Consider the following 8,020-nt stretch of genomic DNA (forward strand, 5'->3'; position numbering starts at 1 on the left):
AGATATATATTATTATATATTATTAGAATATTTTATTATCTTTCTCAAACTTTCTTAAATGTAATTATTGTAATTATTTTATTTTAATATTTATTTTTCTATGTTTGGAAATATTTTGGAAGTATTGTGAAACTAATGGCCGTCTGCGACGGCCATGACAGACAAAATTCTTCAAAACTCTCTACAATAACGAAAAATTTCAGCAACGTTGAATGGAAGGAGACTTCGTTATTAATCAGTCGAGCAGAAACCAGAATAGTGACACAAACAATAAATGGCAGAAAAAAAAGAGATCGGAGGATTTTTGTGCATATTTGCGTTCGAAACTCTCGGACACGTTTGATATTAGCACAGGTATAGTTGCGTGAATGTCGAATGAGAAGTTGACATTGTAGCACACGATAGCAGTAACCTGTCGCGTGTACAAGAGAACGCGTATACAATCGCGCTTTGTTCGCCTTGAAAATGCCAGTTTTGACCATACCGTGACTAACGATGAGTTGGGAAATTGGGATATCCTATGGGTTTTTTTTTACGTTGGAGATGGGAATATGTGTCGGATGAAAATTGAAATATATGACTAATCCCGCACGGCTTTGACTGTCTGAATATTCAAGAGATGAAAATAATAGAACCTGCAAAATATCTTTATAAAAATTCATTTTCAGATTCGTTATTCAATATGTCATGTTCTCTGTATCAGAAATATTAAAATTATAAGTAGAAATTAAATCGATAAGAATAAATCAAATAAGAGAAAGAATCTTATTTTTGATTGAAATTTTGATACTTGATAATATTCATACAAATTTTTGTAAATTTATTTTTTTCTATAATTCTATAACTGCGCGTCAATTTGATTTGTCGGACTTGAAACGTGAACTGAAGCTGGAATATTAATTTTAAATATATTGATCGTCAATTTAATAATGATGCTAGTAAGTATCTTAAGAACCCTGTAAAGAATTTTATGTGAAAAATGTCATCTCAGCCAGACTTGAAACTTGGAGCTCTTGACTTAGAAATATTAGAATATCAATAAATTTCAAATTATAGTTATTTAAAAGTATCAAGTCTTTCGCGAAATAAATTTTTAGCAATGTCAGATGAAAAATTTCTCTTTATTTAATTCTAAATTGGTTTTTACTTTATAAAATTTAATATGTATATAATTGAAGGGATAGGCGAAATAAAGGCCTATTTTAATTACAAAATCTTGATTTTAATAAAAATAAAAATAACTTGCTACTTTTTTATTATACACAAATAGGTACAACATCAAATGAATTTATGTAACGTCTTTAAGAAATTACATGTTACAATACTTCTTTATTACGATCAATATAAAAAAGTTAATCTCCGAAAAAAGGGCCTTAATAGAATCGTGCCTTTATTTCGTCAATCCTCTCAATTGCTAAAATATATTGTACATATAATACCTAATATTGAAAGATTTTTAATATGTAGTGACAGTGTTTTTTAAGAATACTAAGACAATAGACATTTGATAAGAAAGTATGACTTTTAGTAAATTCTGAAATGAACAATGGTATGGATGGTTCGTTAGGGACTTTCAACGAGCGAAAAGATATACAATAGGTCTACCGAGAGCAATTTGCGAGATTTTGTGCTATACATTCGAACGCATCCATGCTTTTTTTATTAGGTCCGAGTTGATTCTCCGGGCTCCCTGCTTTTCCTACAGTGATTCAAGCCAAAAACCGACAAACCGGCCTGTCCGCCTCGATAGCCTCGAAAGTTTTTCGCCGCGAGAGATGAGTCGAATAGGAAAGCTGCCGCAAAATAGGATTTGGGAGGTAGGAGCTTCCAGGGATTTGAGCGAAAGAAGCGCTTTTGTGAGAGCGTAATACAACGCGAGTAAGCGCGCGCGCGTAATGCATTCTTCCTAATCTGCTGAGTTCTGTTTTATATGCACGTACGCATTGTTTTCCATGTAAAAGAGGAAAGACACGTTTGCGCAATATCGTCGAGCAAATTTAAAAGCTCATAGTAGAGCAATTTCGAATAACTCTGCTGTATACATTCATATTTGCTGAAAATTTTCAAACACATCTCGTGTGTTATACACTCCTGTATGTTCTCGTGATACAAAAGATGTAACAATGTTTAATGAAATTTTTAAGAAATATTAAGATATTGGAAATATATAAAAGAAAATACATGATTTTTAGTGAACTCTGAAATGAATAACATGGACGGCGAGACGGACGGTTTGTTAGAGACTTTCCATTAGCGAAGTAAATATTTAAGCGAGTTTCTTGGCGAACAATGAGAGATATAATTGTGCTACGATTGACGTAGTAAAGACGTAGAAATGATGAAATACATTTCCACACAATACCGCAACGATAAACATTCGACGACATTGATTTTTATCGGTTTGCCTTTGACGACGAAGGTCGTATATTTTTCATACGTATCCTTTCATATTTTAATTTCACGCAGGAAACGTAGTCAAACGCAGCAGACCGAGGATTTCGTGCACTGTCGCGTTTTGCATTCGCTAAGGCTGCCACGTCACATTCAAAGTCGCGGATGTGCAACAATGCCGCTCGCTCTAATTTAATGTGCAACGAACCCTTTTTGTCGCTATCTCTTTACCTTCGGAAGAACAATGAAAGCTCCTGAATTATTGAAAATACTTGTTCGTATTTTGTATCATTATACGTACCTACTGACACACATCTTTTTTCAAAATGTTCTTTAAAAAAAAATTAGTTTATTAAGTTTATCTGGACTTTAACTTTGAAAGCAAAAATATATGAGCTTTTCTAACAAGACATTATGTGTTCTTTTTTATCTTCAACTACAGAAAAAAATTTCATTGCATAAATTGGAAATATTAGTAGATTCAAAAAGATATAAATTAGATACGTACAGTGAAATTTATTAAACATTCGAGATAACCAGAAATCAATTTCGATAAGATTTTTGATTGTTATGATCAGAATATAGTATATTGTTTCCTCCTTTTTGTTTATTCTAAAAAATATAGGTGTGGCTTTAATATCCTGTAGTGGATCGTCTATGGACGCTATTCGATTCTTATATTCAAGACCATCTTAAATACAGTCTTAAAATATTACGAATCAATCAGAGAGCCATATTAGCATCTTAAGACATACTCAAGATGAGCTTGAAATAAGAACAGACTATGAATACTGGCCTATATAATTCTTATCGTGTTGATGTTAATATTAATGTGGATTTAAATCCACTGTTTTGTCAAAATTGAGAAGGTTTATAATTGGTTACGACAAAAATTAAATTTATTAATAGAGAAGAAGGTGGTATTATGGCCAGTGTATATTATGGTCTCCCTTAATATCTCCGCTATTATATAACGAATTCTAATGATTACTTATGGAACTATTTATTCCATAGCTCACCGTTATACCATGACGCTAATATATCAATACTCAATAGCCAGCACTTATTATAACGCATTTTTACCTTCAAGTATTTTAAAACATTTCTGAGGTACATTTTAACATTTAATTACACTTACTTCCTCATTTTTCTTAAACTTGAGCGATATTATCATATGAATATATGTATTTTTGAATATGTTATTTGCTATTTAACATTTTATTTAACTGTATATTTCAAGTTATGCAAATTTAAACAATAGCATGGCACTTTACTTAATGTGGTCCTCTATGGATATTTATTACTCACGACCTTTTTTTTGAGGTTTTTATATCAAAATAAATATTTGATAATCGATTGTAGTTCTACTGTTAATCTATAGTTTATATATCTACTGTTAATCTATAGTTTATATAACGTTTATATAAATATATTTTTTTACTGAGCAGTTTATATGCAGAAGTTATATAAATGTATACAAATACATTCATTTACATACATTTTAAAATGTTTTATTTTTTTATTAATTTTGTAACCAAACTGTACTGTTTTCTAAACAAAACTAATATTTTAAGAGTTTTTTTATGGAAAGCTACATTATCACCCATTTTTTTCTTCGAGTCATTATGCAATGTCGCCACATTTTTATTCATAATATCTTAAGTAATAAATATTTCGTATCTTTGAGTCCAGAATCGATTCAACGAATGCAATTATCAAGATTGATTATTAACTTAAATATTGATTATTAACAAAGTTATTGTGTAAAATGCAACTAGTATGGCATTGGATGCCATAATACCTTCTCCTCTATATTTTTTCAAGAATTTGTTAGGTTTTTGTTTCAGATAAACTCTGTATATGAAAGTTATGTGTTTAACGTAAATCATTATTTATACGGACAAGGTTGTTAATTAACAGTTCCAGTGCTATTTGTTAATATTTTTAATTAAAAAATTTATATAACTAATCTACATGTAAAATATTGATATCAACTTGATTTGAATAAAGTTAATAGTTTTCGCGAAAAAATTTGTAAAAATAGGTATCTTTTTGACTCTTCTAGGTATCCTCCTCCCCCTTCAATTCCATGCCTATCTATTCAGAAAAGCAATCGATATAAATTGATCGTTAATCAAAATAGAATTTCGCAAAACTATGTTTTATAAATCTCGGTTAGACTCTTAATGTACTCGGAGAATTACTGCGACCCCCATCTGCGCTTTCCAGGTAATCGTATCCTAAATCGTCGATCGCAGCCATAAAAACCGCCGCTTTTACGTACGAGTAATCCGGAGCGCGCTGAATTGACTCGACCTGCATAAATAAGCTCTTCGTAAATCAGTCCGACGTCTCGCGGCGCAATCTTGTTGTCATCTCCACGTTCGCGGTCACAACGGTTCGATTTATATGTATATCGAAGTTCGCGGCCGCGCGCGAACCAATCGGCGCGCGGCGACTCGCGGCCGGCGCTCCGGCGACCAATCACGATCGCGTTCCTTCGTCGGCTCCTAGACGGACCAGCTAGACGAGCCGTGCTGGCTCGAACGCGTCAGTCTGTTCCGTTGTTTCGTGTTGAGAGGAGTGCTTCGCGCGGTTCACGCACTTCGCCGGGTGTTCTCTCTTCCTCGGTGATTCTCACGCATTTTCCTCGAATTTCGTCGCGCCTCGCAGCTCGGATTTTCTCCGGTTTTTCCGGAGAATCGCCAAGCGACTCACGTCTCGCTTGGTAGCCAAGACAGATCTCGGATACTCCCGCGTCGCGCGTACGTGACGCGATTTGCAAATTGATGTTCGCGAATATGACGCTGGAAAGGAGAAAAAAGAGTGAAGTGGCTGCCGAGTGACGAGAAACATCACCTTGACATTGATTGCTGGCAAGGAGAGAAGGGTAAGCTAGATGTTTACTGATTCTCTAAATTGGAGCTGATGTGTGTACGGAATATTATGTATATCTTTATCTCTATCATCCTCATTCCGTATAATCTCATTGTACTGTGTACGAATTTGGGACGCAATAGATTACAACAAATTGTTTAAACTGAATACGATTACTCTCAGGTCTTTATAAAAAAACAAAAGAAATTGTTTCCGTTATTGTGAATATACGTTTTTACTACCCCCCTCTCCCATTTCACACACACACACACACACACACACACACACACACACACACACACACACACACACACACACACATTCTCATTATACTTATCATGAAAATCTCATTTTAATATGAATTCATTTACAACAGAATCTTTGAATGACACGATGAATTCGATCACATTATATAGATGAGTGAATATTAAAGGCTTTATATATAAAGCATCTAAATGCAATGGCATAATATAATCAACTTTGACAATGAAATAATAAATGTGTATTCTGTTAACTAACGTGACAATATCATTTTTGGATATTTAATTGTTTAAAATATTGTAAGTACTTGTGTGTATGTACTTTAATATTTGACTCTATTAATTTCAAGTATCGTAGCTTTTATGCTGATCCAATATAAGTTCCTGAAACACAACAGGTGTAATAAGCCTTAAATCTTGAGAAATTGACCAATCATAATCGATTATTCATCTAACATTCGATTGTGATTGATCAATTTCTTAAGTCTCAAGGCTTACTGGGCTAAAATCAGTTTATGCATTGAAGATTGAAGATTGAAATTTGATCAATGAGAAAAAAGAAATTTTAGCTTCTTTTATTTTGATTGACCAAATTTCAATTTTTCAATCTTCAATCTCATCTTCAATGCGTAGTCTAATACTGACTCTACAGCTATTGTGTTTCAGGACTAATGCAAGTGATCGAATTTGCGAATAATTACACAGCAACGGTCTTACACCGACGATCGTTAAACGCGGCAACAGTTTCTCGTGTTCTCCGCTTACAAACACAAACGATCAGACATTTCTTATGATTGTTCCATCTTTTGGTATGATAAATTTTACCTGTTGGGTAAATAGCAAGATTACCCAATCACAAGCGTAGACTACAGAGTTACCTAACAGGTAAAGGTGGTAAGATTTACCAAAGGTAAGATTTATCAAAAGATGGAACAACCGGCTCTAAGAGACACGAATAACCTGCGAACGGATGTCGTTCATAAGAAGGGACACTGAATTGTTGCCGCTGCTTTACATTTAACAAATACGAAGTAAGACAAGAGGTTCCGGTTACGACGGAGGGACGCAGAGGAATCTGTGAATGTCAAACCGGTTGTGTTGAGAAGGTCAGTTACTGCATTGGCGCTACTCTTGGGTTTTGTTCATTTTGGTCACAGATACTTTGGAGTTCTTACGTCACTGTTCTAAATTCTATGACCCCACACGTTTCTTGAGACTCGCAGAACATCGATCGAGTTCGAACGAGTTTTTAAAATACTGTTGAACGAGAGTTTAAAAACCAATTTCTTTCGCGTTTTACTCGAATTGGTGTAATTATACGTATAAAAGCCAAAGCTTGTATATTCTCATGTTAATTACGGATATAAATTTTGAATTTTACATTTATGTACATAAGTTTGAGCAAATTAACAATGATTATTCGACTGATTACGATAAATGCCGCCTTAAACACAGACAAAAATAAAATTGGCAGAAGCCGCGATCGTTGTACTATTAAAATTTAATACGCACTTTAATAGCACGACGATGGTGACTTTTGCCAATTTTAATTTTGCTATCTGTATTTAAGGTGGTATTTGATGTATTCGATCGAATAATTATTATTAATAATATACTGTTCATATAAAAATAAATCTTTTTATACTTGTTTATATATTATATTAACTTAAATACATGCATTTCTCATGCGAAAGAAATAAACACGAACAAAATTAATTTAGTCGCTTTAACAATGTTTTTTCCCCAGTGATAGGAATGAAAGGCCAACTATGAAAATAGAGTAATGAAAATAAATAATAAAGGAAGTGTTATTTTATTAGAGTCATTTTATTAGATGCACTAAAACAACGTGGGGTGCACGAGATCCCTACGAGAGATTATATGAAAGCTCTCTTATGTGACGGCAAAATGTATGTGTGGTATTCTAGGATCAATAGAGAAAGGAAAAGAAGAGAACGAGTTCACCTAAAGGAGGGCTTCGATGGATCTTGTTTGAAGCCTCGAAGGCCAAGGCTGCCGCTTGCGCCAAACTGCGGGGGAGAAAGAGAACGAGGAAATCGAGTGAGATAGAAATCGGAATAGAACAGAAAGAGATGAGCTATCTGACACGTGGGCGAGCTCCGAAGACTCACAAGCTCACAAGCTTGGGCGTCGCTAAAGAGAGAAGGAGATAGACAGGCGAGAAAGAGAGAAAGGTAGGGGATTACGTAAGGCCTCGTGCAAGAACGAGGATTGAAGGAGAACGGGCCGCTTTGGAATGCAGCCCGCAGATTTGTAATGATTACGTAGCAATCAGCACATTCGTAGAGTTCGATCTTTAACCCTTTCGGTAAAATTGTTGAATATGCGCATTTTTTAATTAAAAATTTTGGGAATCAAAACTTACCTTTTGCACGAATAATTTCGAAACATTTTATTGTAACATTTAATATCTGATTTTTGAATCGGTTACTATTAAATTAAATTTTATTTCATATACACATATATAATTT

General features: G+C 33.9%; 1 protein-coding gene across 4 annotated transcripts in view; it reads left to right on the forward strand.

The window, feature by feature from the left end:
- The window catches only part of LOC108691832 (beta-1,4-N-acetylgalactosaminyltransferase bre-4-like), a 132,938-nt gene that overhangs the window by 23,280 nt on the left and 101,638 nt on the right, over nt 1-8,020 (forward strand). Inside the window, exons 1-2 of one of the 4 annotated variants that reach the window (XM_018199756.1) lie at nt 4,964-5,281; nt 7,457-7,723. The exons of 1 other annotated variant lie outside the window; for it this stretch is intronic. The gene's annotated coding sequence lies outside the window, so the exon portion shown is untranslated. Of the gene's footprint in view, nt 1-4,963; nt 5,282-7,456; nt 7,724-8,020 lie in introns of those variants that run through there. 2 more of the 4 variants (XM_018199757.1, XM_018199759.1) reach the window with 2 other exon arrangements.

This window comes from Atta colombica, unplaced genomic scaffold (genome assembly GCF_001594045.1).
Source record: "Atta colombica isolate Treedump-2 unplaced genomic scaffold, Acol1.0 scaffold52, whole genome shotgun sequence".
Lineage (NCBI taxonomy): Eukaryota > Metazoa > Arthropoda > Insecta > Hymenoptera > Formicidae > Atta > Atta colombica.